The sequence below is a fragment of the Pelodiscus sinensis genome, chromosome 12 (genome assembly GCF_052426305.1).
Source record: "Pelodiscus sinensis isolate ZL-2025 chromosome 12, ASM5242630v1, whole genome shotgun sequence".
Lineage (NCBI taxonomy): Eukaryota > Metazoa > Chordata > Testudines > Trionychidae > Pelodiscus > Pelodiscus sinensis.
The window spans coordinates 47,402,627-47,415,523 of record NC_143063.1 but is presented as its reverse complement, the minus strand read 5'-3'; the positions used below and the strand labels follow the sequence as shown (position 1 = coordinate 47,415,523).

At 45.0% G+C, this 12,897-nt stretch overlaps 1 protein-coding gene across 2 annotated transcripts in view; it reads right to left on the bottom strand.

Moving 5' to 3' along the window:
• ZNF469 (zinc finger protein 469) overlaps positions 1–12,897 on the bottom strand; it is a 545,453-nt gene that overhangs the window by 245,261 nt on the left and 287,295 nt on the right. For both annotated transcript variants that reach the window (XM_075939905.2, XM_075939908.2), the window contains exon 4: positions 4,584–4,705. The gene's annotated coding sequence lies outside the window, so the exon portion shown is untranslated. The remainder of the gene's footprint in view (positions 1–4,583; positions 4,706–12,897) is intronic.

The following is a 12,897-nucleotide window of genomic DNA, read 5'->3' as shown; positions in this document are numbered from 1 at the left end:
TAGCACGCTGAGCCGACACACAGCTGATCAGCTGTGTGTCGGCTCAGCGCGGCAGCCATGTAAATTTAAATGAAGCCTCGATTATTTAAATCGCGGCTTCATTTCCCTTTGCCAAACAAACAAATCTACATGCCTCCATCGACGGAGGCATGTAGTGTAGACGTACCCTTAGACTGCAACGCTTTGGCACAGGGATCATCTTTCTGTTCTGTCTTTGTACAGCAGCAAGCGTGATGGGATTCGGGGCCACCATGGGGGCTCCTGGGTGCTATCATCATCCAAGAAAAGGACCCTAAATCTACGGCTTGGATTCCACTCTCGTGCATTGTAAAGCGTGCGAGTGTGCACATACACGGGAGGAGAATTGAAAACCAAAGGTGAGCATGCCACGGCTTGTATGATTTCCTTAGGGCCCATACAAATTTCCCATGAAATCTATACAAGCCTGTAAAAGTCTGCTGATTGCACGGATTTCCTGCTGTGCTGACTGCTTGCTCCTATATGGTTATATACTCTGAATATCGCTTTTCGACCTCCCACGTGCCAAGTTTTACAGTCTTTATTTGGACACTCATTAGGTGTGATGTTTCATGGGAACTCCTTTTATTGCTCCTGCTGTGCTGGGAAGTGACTTGACAGTTGCATAGTGCAGAATCAGGAGGAAGTTAATTTCCTGACATGCATGGGCAAAAGATCCCCCTGGTGCATGACCAAACACAGAGTTTAGTACATTTCAATGGATGCACAACTGCTGCAGGCCACAGACAGGTCAATTCCTTGGTGACAAAAGTAACAGGAAGGAAAATAAATCACTCCCCATGTAACGCAAGACTGGGGTAACCCTGAAACGGCCCATGCTCAGATTTTAAAAAACAAGGGCTGGGAATTTCAAAGACTCCTACACGCCATGGGCACCTATATTTGGTAGGTTCTTTGGAAAATACCAGACCAGACCCTTCATGCTATCAGAGACTATACCAGGCCCTCTTGACTTTACAAAGCAGTTTTAGGTGGTCATCAAAAAAGCATGAGATTGGACATTTTTCACTCCCGAGAGATGAAAATACAGATGTGATTTGTTTTAACTGGGAATCAAAAACCGGTGCATATAAATGTCTTCTCCCTGCTCTCCATTCTATCTCCCAAATGTTCTGGTGACTTTATTTGACTCATGATACTGCCAGAATAGAATCAATCAGATTGAAAAAGCACGTTTTTCACATTATTTGCAACTCCCCGGAAGCTCAAAAGTCTGTGTGTGTTTGAGTCTGTATCTCCTCTTGAGATGTCTTAGCAGGTTTTGTGTCCTCTGGGGTCTCGTATTTTAATTTTTTATACATATTTATATTATGTTTTAAAAATGTTATAATCCGCCTCCAATATTTTAAATAGAGCGGCAGGGTAAGACTATTTTAAATACATAAATAATAAATGAACACAATCTGTTTCTTTATTATTGAACTTCTTTTTGCTCTCTCGTAGAATTCTCATACCGGTTTGCTGTCGTAGAGTTGGCCAGGTGATCTTTCTAGGCTAGTCCAGCAGGGCTGATCTAAGCTGGACACCTTTTAGGAAAACTACTTCTATCCACACAAAGAAGTAAATCTGTTGCCCTGTGATGAAAGATTTGACCAAATCTTGTCTGTAAGCTCCTCCCAGAAAGCCACACCCCTTTCCCAAGTTCCAGATGATCTCCAAAGTACTGCCCCTGACCAAGTTCGTTTTAGATTACTTTAAACGAGATCTCCTTAAGTTTGCAATACAAAGTGTAAAGTCATTAACAGCAACCGCCCATCACACCAGCAGATCTGGAAATAAATAAACTTAAAATGCCAAAGAAAACACGGTTTTATGTTTTCTGCTTTTCTAACATTGATTTTACTGATGTGTTTTTAAAAAAATGTAAAATAAAGTGCCGTAACGTTAACTGAGCAGGCCACACACAGGATGGAGAGGGTATAATTTGCATTTTAAAGCAGCAGCGGGGGAGGTGGGAATTGTTTGTTAAGCCTTTTCATAATATACATGTATTTAACCTCGACGCCCAACCGTAACCCTAACCCATCTTGCTAACCCTAGCCCTAGCCCTATTAGGGCTCCGATTTTTGGAAATCCATGTGCCCCTAGCACCACCCAGAATATGGCAAGCTCCCTCTCCCGCTCCTCAGCCTTCAGAGCAGCCCAGAGTGCACCGCCCAGCACTCCAGCAGTGATTTAAAGGATCCGGGGCCAGTTGCCCCCAATTCCACCCCCTACCCCCCAAGGGCAGGCCTGCATGCATAGAAATGCCCAAGTCTAATTTCAGAAAGTCTTCCATCTTCAGGAAAGGTAACAAAGGCTTCCTCTGTTAGAACGCCTTTCCATCATGTCACTCACCATCCAACCCCTCTTTATTCCCAAACCCCTCCCAAAACATGCCCCAGTAAAATAGAAGCCTACCCCCAAAAGAGGGGGAGTGTCAGTGACTCCGTCTAATCAACGAGGGACCTTGCTATTGCTATTCATGTTAGGTGGGAGGTGCTCAGATAATACGGTAGTAGATGGTAGAATGAAACTTTAAGATACATAGATTTGCTGACATATGTACTGGGATTTGCTTGCATGATGTTTGCAAGTGCACATTCAGAAGCCCAGATATGCATCTAACTGAATGGACCAGTTATGGAGGCGCATGTCTCCAGCAGAAATTCTAGAACGTTGGGCCTAGATTACTTCCTGTCTGAGAATGAACTATTTGATGGGAGGGGGACTGTAACATAATGCAATATCCTAAATCTGCCAATGATGGATCTTGGTATGGCAGGGTTCTGTCTTGGGTATAACCTCCGCCTGCCCAGCCACCTGCCCCATCTCCCACTTTTTAAACTCTCACACATGAATCTGAAAATGAATAGCCAAAAACCACCGAAATATCACAGAATACCCGAACGTCTACAAAGATCAGCTTTAATAATAACCAGTGAGTAGCTAATATAGGTGAAGGGTCCCTGGTAGAGAAGGGTTTATTTATTTTTATGAAATATGCTAAACTGACGCAAGGAAGTCGCTATTTGACTTCTGATTTCAGCTACCTGGTTTTGCAGGAAGCTTAAACCTTCAAAACCTGTTCTACTAGGGATCCACCAAAATGGGAATCTATCTTGGGTCTCCCGTATGACAACAAAGGCCTCTAAGAAAACCTGGATCTCTTGTATGATAGCACAGAACTCAACCTGCTAAGAACCTGCCTGGTGCCTTCAAACAATAGTTGTTTTAAAAAATGTAACAATTAAAGTGCTTCCTCCAGTCACCAAGACCTCGCTTGGGGCACTGAGAGAACTATACAGTGTTGGGATTTTCTCCAAGGCCTTCCCGCTTGGCTTATCCAGACAAGGTTCTGGAAGAACACTTCATCCAGTTTTCTGGGATCCAGCTCACCACTTGCATGACTTTATTAGGCATTTCACAACTCTTTGCCCACACTGGCCAGGCCTGTGCATGGGGTGATTGCCAACTCCAAGCCGCGTCACACACTGCAGCGTATATACATCTTTCCTAGTTACAAACAGCTGTATTGCTTGCCCATACCGACTCATCCTTTTGCAGATTGTACAAAGCCAAGCTTACCAGTTCTGAGGAAATCTGCCTACTGCATAATCACATTAGTTAATTTAGTTAGTTTCTGCCAGCTGTATCTATTATAAACATATTCACAATTATTAGCAAGGAAAGCAACTCAACTCTGTGTGTGTGTATGTGCTTAGAAAACATATGTAGTCAGTTCTTTCAGCAATTACTTGGTTGAGCCTGTGATGGGGTAGACTGGACCCTGAGGCCCATCACCAGAAACCCTGTGGTCCTGCCACATCCTGCCCCGGAAAAGGACTATAGAGAAGTCTTCCAGGCAGCCTAGAGTGGCCGCAGGAGAAGCAGCCAATCAAGAGCTAGGAAAGTCCTATGAAAGGAGCTGAAGGACCAGAAAGCAGTCAGTTCCTCTGGAGACCTCAAGGGATGAAGACTGGGCGATTGGGCTGACTGGGAGAGCAGTAGCACCACAGACAGCTCATTGCGGTGAGCTTGTTGCAGACCGGCGGACTATAATGGGACTCTGGGGTAAAGCCCTGAGGTAAGGGCGAGGACACAGTCTCCAGGAAGGGAAGCCCTGGAGGCACCACTCTCGATCAGAATGGGGAACAGACTGAGGGAACGGACTCAGAGACGTTGTACAGAGGGGGCCGAGATGAGCCACTGTGAAAGGTGTACTACGGAAGGGGTTTAAATCACACAAGGTGTGACTTGGCTGGAGGGCTGAGGTGCTGACGTGGCTTTCAGCTGACAAACAGAGAGACTGCAGGCGCACGCACTCGGCCAGAGAGGGGCATTCACAAGAGGTGTGCACCACCCTGTTACAAGTAACTTCTTCAGGTTTTTCATGTCTTAGCTTGGGCCTTCTCATACCCACAAAAGCTCATGACACTACATTTTTGTTAGTCTCTAAGGTGCCACAGGACTACTCATAGTTTTTCAAGTCAGCCCTACACCTAGAAAGCATTCTGTACAGGATTTATGGTAGAGGACAGGGAAATAAGAAACTATTTCCTTACTGTTGCTGGACCTATTCTGCATTCTGATGGGCAGCCGTACAATTTTGGACATGTCTCCGTGTGGCGCTAATTCATGTGACATCTCACATCGCGATCCTGTTCGGTCCTCTGCTGCCAGAAACCTTTAGGAAGAAATCGTAGTTAGAGGTTTGTATTTAAGAATCCATCGAAAGACCAGTGCCACTTTTTTTTTCTGATTTTTTGCTAATAGTTTTGTCCTTGGATACTAGATAAAAACACAATGGGGAAAAATACCTAGGACACTCTAGAAGGAAATAATCAAGTCAAGTTTGGAGAGCAAACATCTCTTATTAGCTAAGGCTCATGTTTGTTTAGACCACTTGTTCTCAACCGTGGGCCATATGGCTCCCCAGGGGCCACGCCCTACCTCCAGGGGGCCACATAGAAAAAATGGAACATTAGGTAAATTATGTACCTTTTTTTCCAACTTACAGCAGCTATGAGGGAGGCCACAGAGATAAACGAGGCTCAGAGGGGGCCATGAGCAAAAAAAGCTTGAGAAACACTGGTTTAGACTGAAGTCACTCCCGGGAGACCTCCATGGAATCTCAGACAACTAGATCTTTGTATCAGATCTAGCCCAAGACCAAAAGTTGCCAATGAGAAGGCGTCCCCACCACAAAACCTCCTTTCCAGTTGACTTAAAAGGGCGATACCTCTCCCCTTCCTGGAAATGGTTCCCCCAGCTCAGGGTTAGGTGTAGGGGTGAGAAACTAGTACTGAAACTGCTTGTGTTAGAGCTATTTGATAGAGAGAGGTCATCATGGTTTCTCAAAAAAACAGAAAAGGGGACCAACAACTCAGTTTGAGTACGTCTACACGGCAACATTATTCCAAAATAACTTAGTCCGCATATAACCAGCAGGCTGCGATTTCGAATGTCGAACTACTATCAACCTGGAGGACTTCTCACTCGACTCCTGTAACTCTCATTGTATGAGGAGGAAGGGAAGTTGGAGGAAGAGTGCTCAGTTTCGAAATAAGTGCTGTGTAGACGCTCCCAATTTCATTTTCAAAATAAGCCAAGCAATTAACGTAGCTGAAGTTGCATAGCTTATTTTGCGTTACGCCGTGCTGCGTAGATGCACTCTTTGATGGAGGAAAAAAAAAAAAAACATGAGGAAAAGTCCTCCATGAAAACATCCTGAGCAGATCCCAACATTTGGATCACCCTTTCTTAGCTCCTTCATCTCTCAACCCACATTCACGTCATTCATTGGAATAACTCATTCAATGGCAGCATGACACAGCGCCCTTCAGAGAGGATCAGTAGCCCCCCTGGCCAGCTGAAGAGTAGACCACATCCCTTTCTCTGCTCCTCAATCAAGGACTGAAGATGCCTCCTCTGGCATGTCCACTGATCGCGTGTAAGAGATGGGATGACAGACTAAGTCCCTCTGGCTACTGTACTAACTAGACAGGGGTGAACTTTCAGCACAAGTTGAAGAGACTAACCCTCATTCTTTTGACAGCATGGGGTACATTTCCAGACCACTGGACACACTTCCTGTCATGGCTAATAGGACAAAATCCCCAGTGAGCCAGAAATGGGGGATTCTATCAGGCCCTACAGGGAATTCTTCAAACTTTCCAATTTAAAAAGCCCCGCAGTGTGTGTTTGGGGAGGCGGAGGGGGTTAAGGGGTAGCTTAATCCACTTAAACATCCAACTGGATGGAGAACTGGATTTTTTTTCCAGTCCGTACGTGTATATATAGCTGGAGGTTTGCCCGGGAGCACTATCTGAGCAATGTGTTAGGTTTCAGGTCAACAGACCCGCGAACAATAATTGCCTTATTGCAAGGATATTGCATTCCTGGCTGTGCACAGTGGTGGACTGTCAGCAAAGAGCCTTTACCTCACACTGACTGGGCCACGGTCTCTTGACCCGTATTATATCCAAACTCCCTCCAAGATGGACCCATTGTGACATGTCTTGTTCTCTCTTGAAAACTCTAAAGGGCATTTAACATTTTATTAGTGAAGTACGTGTATTGGGGAGGGGAGAAGAGAGTGCTTCGGGTAGAGGGGGAGAGACAGAATGGAGGAGGAATGGTCCAAATCAGAAAGCTGGTCAAAACTTTCTGAAATTTCATTTGTTGGCAAAGTTGCTCACTCTCTCTCTCACACACACACACACGCACTGCAAAAAGTTCTTGTTTTGATAATAATACAAGTGGGTTTTTTTTCATGACTTCTTTCCATGTTTCACAATCAACTATAAATCTGGGGAGATTTTTTCAAGTTTTGACATTTTTAATTGACATCTAGAACTCATATCCCCTCCCCCATGCAAAATAAAACCAGGCTAGATTTTCACAGTATTTTTGTTTTTCAGCCAGCTCTCTCAGATAAGTAAGATGTTAGTGGGATTGGCAGGAGCTCTCAAAATTGCAAACAGTCATGACAGGGAGTCTGATTTTCAAAACTCGAGACACTATTTTATTGGATGTCTTTATTCTACTGAGCACTAGCCACTTTCGACATATATTTGAACTACAACCAGATGGGTAGAAACAAGTATAAACTGTGGTAGCTTTCCCCAAACCAAAGCATCGCCATCTCAAAACACAAAAAATCGTCACTGCAAACATAAATGCACAGCCACCCACACAGTCCATTCTGCAGATGCCCTCAGTGCATTACCCACTCACAAAAAAGAAAAGAGAGATGGGGTTTTCTAGCTCTGACACTGACCTACCGTGTGTCCATAGGCACATCACTGAACAGTCTCTTTCACCTCCTACACTTTGTTTGTTTTGTTATATTCAGCATCCAGCCCATCTGGACTCCAATCTCAATCTCAGCTGGGGCTTGTAAGGTGTTAGTGGCAATAATAAGAAGCAATGCTGCACATGGAAACGGCAGTTTGTGTGTGCAGTCACCCTAGCTGTCCACACAGCCTGTGTGTGTGTGTAAATTAAGTTTGCAACTTTTGCTGCAGAGTTTAAAACAGACCCTCCCCAGCCACACGATCTTATTTGCCTCCAGCCGTCTGTGATTTCAGTATTTTCAAAGTTTGCTCTGAAAGTATTTAACTGACTCACAAAAGACAGAAGCGGCACTGAAAGCCCCTTTTTCAGAGTTCATGCTACAACACTTTCTCAACACACTTAAATGCCTCTTACCTACAGTCTGTCTTAGACTGTCAAACCCACAGCTGTGGTCATAACCACAGCCTGGACATGGATTTCTATATGGGTAGAATATCTGAGACGCAGTTAAAAGCAATGTTGCAGTTACTTTACCTAACATTTTGAAGAGTTAGCAGGTACCCTTTTCCCACAGAGGCTGGAAACCAAACTTTCCTGTAAAAGGTTTATTTTTAACTCATTTAAATAACTGGCAGGGGGTGTGTGGCTTCATTGGCACGCACCAGAAACAGATATTTCTGGGGCCGGCGGCACTGGAAGTGTAACTACAAGATGCAAGCCTCAGCTACAGCAGAGACCCGGGAATGAGCAGTTTCTTCTCGGCTCTGTGTTGGCTCACCCTGTGACTTGGGCAAGTCACTCGCGAGAGACCTTTTCGAAGGGGGTACAAGTACACTCACAGGGGAGAGGCAAAGCTTAAGGAAGCAAGTGAGATACAATGAAGTACAATGGATATTAGCCAGGATGGGTAGGAATGGTGTCCCTAGCCTCTGTTTCTCTGGAGGTGGGTGACAGGGGAGGGATCATGTGAGGATTCCCTGTTGTGTTCCCTCCCTCTGGGGCATCTGGCATTGGCCACTGTTGGCAGACAGGATCCTGGGCTGGATGGACCTTTGGACTTAGGGTTGCCAGGTGTCTGATATTGACCCAGACAGTCTGGTATTTTCGCCTCCTGTCTGGTAAAAAAAATTCAGAAAATACTGGACACCGAAAATGTCCAGAAAATACCGGACACCAAAAATGTCCAGAAAATACTGGACACCTGGCAACCCTAGCCAGGCCCAGCCCCCTCCCCCTCAGGCCCCGACACCCCCAGCCCCCTGACTCCGGACCCCATGCTTACCTCGTTCCGCCGGGAAGCTAAGTTCTGGCTTGAACAAGAACACAAAATGGCCACCGGCAAAAAGCCTAAAGACCAAGGGGAAGCAATGCCTTTCCTGGGTCTTAGTGCTCAACCGCTCCCCTGTTCCTTTCCCTATTCTAACTCTGCACTCACTCTGAAAGGGGCCATGCTGTTTTAATGCTGTTTTATTATTTTATTTATTTATTTTTTGCTCAACAACTTTAGTCCCCCCCCCACACTTTTTTTCCCCTCAACAGAATTTTTTCCCCAGTGTTTTTTTTGGGGAGGGTTGCGGAGTGTTCGGTATTTTTAGTTCAGCCATCTGGCAACCCTACCTTTGGTCTGCCCCAGTATGGCCGTGCTTTTGTTCTTATGCAGTGTCCTGAGGCCTGGGCAGGAAATTCGTTATACTCCTCAAACTAAGGAACTAGAGGGTTATTCTGCACAGGATCCACCAATAACCCACAACCAATCTTGTTAACATTTGCATACCCTACTCTTCCAAATACCATAAAAATTGCTAGGATCAAGTTCTCTTTCCCACTTTCAGTCACTGGGGGACTTTATTAACTCAGTATTATTACAAACAACCAAAACCCGCTCCTTCTACCCTCACGCATGTGGTGGCTCCCACTGGCTTTACTAAGCTTGGTCATGCTGGTGATCAGGCTGAAAGAGTGTACCCCAACTGTTCATATTAGTCCCCAGGGAACAGAAAGATTCCCCTGTAGTAGTGGAAAAAGAGCTAGAAAGCATGACTCCAGCAACTGGCCTGGTACTTGGCAAGGCTGGGACCAGTGATGGCAACAATCTGACTGCAGTCTCATGAAAACTGCTTGTCAAAGATTTTCCAAAAGCTGAAAAAAAAAGTAATACAGAGATATCTATTTGCAAGTAACCACCAGACGCGATCAACTCGTCTTGACTAAATACTCCACAATGACATTATTCCACAATGGCATAATCCTTGGAGAAAAACCACAGCATTCTTGGATCCAAAACAGAAACTCGACACATGTAATACCTAATACTAGAGTATACTTTATACTCTGTTTTCCTATGAGTCATTTTCCATCCCACTGTCTGTTGAAAATATTTTTTGTTTATTTATTAAGGATGCTCTCAATAGCTTTATTGACTGGTGAGAGAGAGAGATTTTCAGCATCCCAGAAACCTGCCACTGAAACTACCCTAACTAAAGCCATCTGCTTGAGTCAAAAGCCACGGCCTCTAACATTCTTCGGCTAAAGTCACATTTTACTTACTTAAGGAACAGCAATAGCAACACGAGGCTCCAAATTAGGTTTGGAGTTTTAAAACATGATAATGTTATGAAATGTCCAGAGGGGAAGTTTTCACGGTTCTTTGTGAATGCAGGTCAGTGCCAATTTCTGGTTGTGAACATGGAAGCACAGGCCAGGAGTGAGGGAAAACCAACCGCCACCAAACTCTTAGGTTAGCAGGAGAAAACTGCCAAGTGAAACTGACCCTGTACAGGGAGTGAAACAAACCGGCCTCGTTTCACTGTCCAATCCGCGGATTTCATCTGGTCTTGTTTAGGTCGGTGCAAATCAGGAATGACTCCAGCTCAACCAATGGAGTTAGAGACATGTAAAAATCAGTGGTAGCCAGATCAACAGCAGCACTTGAATGCATGGCAAAAATATAAACCAGCCATTTATTTAATAGACACATTTATAGAATTCTTACATGCTCGTCGGTCGAGTAACACAGGCTTGGATTTGGATTTGTGTTATATGATTTTATCTTGGTGATGTCTGTTTAGCAAGAACACGCTATACATTATTGCAGGTTGAACCTCTCTAGTCCGGCACCCCCAGGACCTGACCGATTCCAAACCAGAGAATTTTCCAGACCATGGGAGGTGAATATTGTCTAGCACGATTACCAAAACTTCCACCGCTTACTACACTGTTAGAGGACATTGAGGAGTAAATTTGAGATAAATCACAGCACAGAACACTGAGAGCCAGGCTTGGTGGCTGAAAACAAACTTTATGGAACCACATCATGCAGGACCATGGATCTTGCTGGACCAGAGACTTCTGGACTAACCTGTATTAATTTTTATACTACAAAGGCTGTGTCTAGACTGGCAAGTTTTTCCGCAAAAGCTCCTGCTTTTGCGGAAAAACATGCCAGCTGTCTACACTGGCCGCTTGAATTTCTGCAAGAACACTGACGATCTCATGTAAGAAATCAGTGCTTCTTGCGGAAATACTATGCTGCTCCCGTTCGGGCCAAAGTCCTTTTGTGCAAAAGTTTTTGCGCAAAAGGGCCAGTGTAGACAGCTCAGATTTGTTTTGCGCAAAAAAGCCCCGATCGCGAAAATGGTGATTGGGGCTTTTTTGCACAATAGCGCATCTAGATTGGCCACGGATGCTTTTCCGCAAAAATGCTTTTGCGGAAAAGCGTCCGTGCCAATCTAGACGCTCTTTTCTGCAAGTACTTTTAACGGAAACTTTTCCGTTAAAAGCATTTGCAGAAAATCATGCCAGTCTAGACGTAGCCCAAGTGTGCTCATCCTTCCCTGGGGATCACACTTTGACATGATACAAAGGCTTGTGTATTCCAGTGACCCTGTTGGCAGCGGAAGTAGGAATTTTAACTCCTGTCTGGGCCACCGGACACGTCAAAGCTTAGGGGCCAACTAAAAAGCAGTTGGGTGGCCCTCCAGAATAGGGGTGGAGCGATCTCACAACAAACGATCCTTGTAAAAGTGTTACATTATAGCAACACAAGGCAGCTGCAGGGATGCCAGAGCTTAGCTCGTGCTGGTGACATCTGATTGCACTGGAAGGTTTAGGATTCGGAATAACGCCCACATGCTCCACTCAGAAGCCAGGCCCCATAGTGCTAGACATTGTCCAAACATGTACGAGGAGAGGATCTGTGCCCCGAGAGGACTTACAGCCAACAGCCTAATCATCACGTCAGCTAAGAGGAGCTGGGCCATACCCCAGGAGTAAGACGGACATAATCACATTTATTCACATTTCAAAATAAATCCACATACACATTTGCAAATGATGATAATTATTTCCCATGGCAAAAAAAAAGAAAAGTTCCTATTCCCCCCTATTGTACCACAAGCCCTTATTAACTGGCTCATTTCTCTAAGACTGCAGGTTAAAAATGGGCCTTTCGTGGGGAGGGGACAGAGAGCGGCCTTCTGCATTGCCCCATTGAAGGGACATCGCTCCTACCTGCCCATCTCACCAGCAGGCAGGCAGGAGGGAGAAGACAGACATGGGGCTAGGTATGTGAGAATCTAGATGCAGGGGAATTTGCAGTGATACCACCCGATTCAGAAAAACACGAAAGGCTGGTGCTCATTCTTCGTGCTTCCTAGCATAAACTGCTCCCACGCCAGAGCAGCCTGGAAGTCATTCTCACACACGCTGTATTGTATTAGAGCAGATTTCATACCATGCTTTGATCTATCCAGTGCCAGCCCTGTCAGGGAGTAGGAGAGCAGACTGGCTGGATTACAGCCTCAGGGCGATTTGCCTTCCGCCAGCGCAGACACCCCGATCCTCTGAATCCATTTGAACTCCATCCAAAACAGCCATCCCCCGCCTTTAAAAAGGTGAGGCGGGGTTTTACTCTTAAAAAAAAATGATTCACCTTATGGCTGCAGCCCGAGGTGTTTGTTTACACCAGTGTTTCTTAAACTGTGTTCTGCGGCGCACAGGTGTGCTCTAAGGCAGTTGGAGGTGTACTATGGAGAACCGAGTTCAAAATGGCCGCCCTTAAAGGGGCAGGCAACTTTTTTTTTTTTCTCAATAACTTTCCCCTGACCCTTCCCTTCTCCGACCTTTTTTATTTTTGCTCAACAAAAAATCTTTGGTGTTCCTCTTAAAAAAATTATTGTTTGGTGTTTGCTCAGTCTTAAAAAGTTTAAGAAACACTGGTTTACACACACTCTGGGCATGTCTATGCCAGGAAATTATTTCGAAAGAACTAAATTTGAAAGAATAACTCCTGAAATAACAAAATCGAAATAGGGTGTCCCCACTACAAAATGAGTCCGAGGCAGGCTCCATTAATGTGGACGCATTACCTTGACTTAGCGCCCCAGCCAGCCTTAGGAAGTAATTACTTCGAATGACTCTGGGGGGTTGTTATTTTGAAATAGCGGCACCAGAGCATCCACACAACCACTATTCCAAAATAACTATTCTGAAAGGAGCGTTATTCCCCGAGGAAAGCAGGCATACAGATTTCGAAATAACCAGCCTGTTATTTCCAAATAACGGGCTTAGTAGTATGGACGC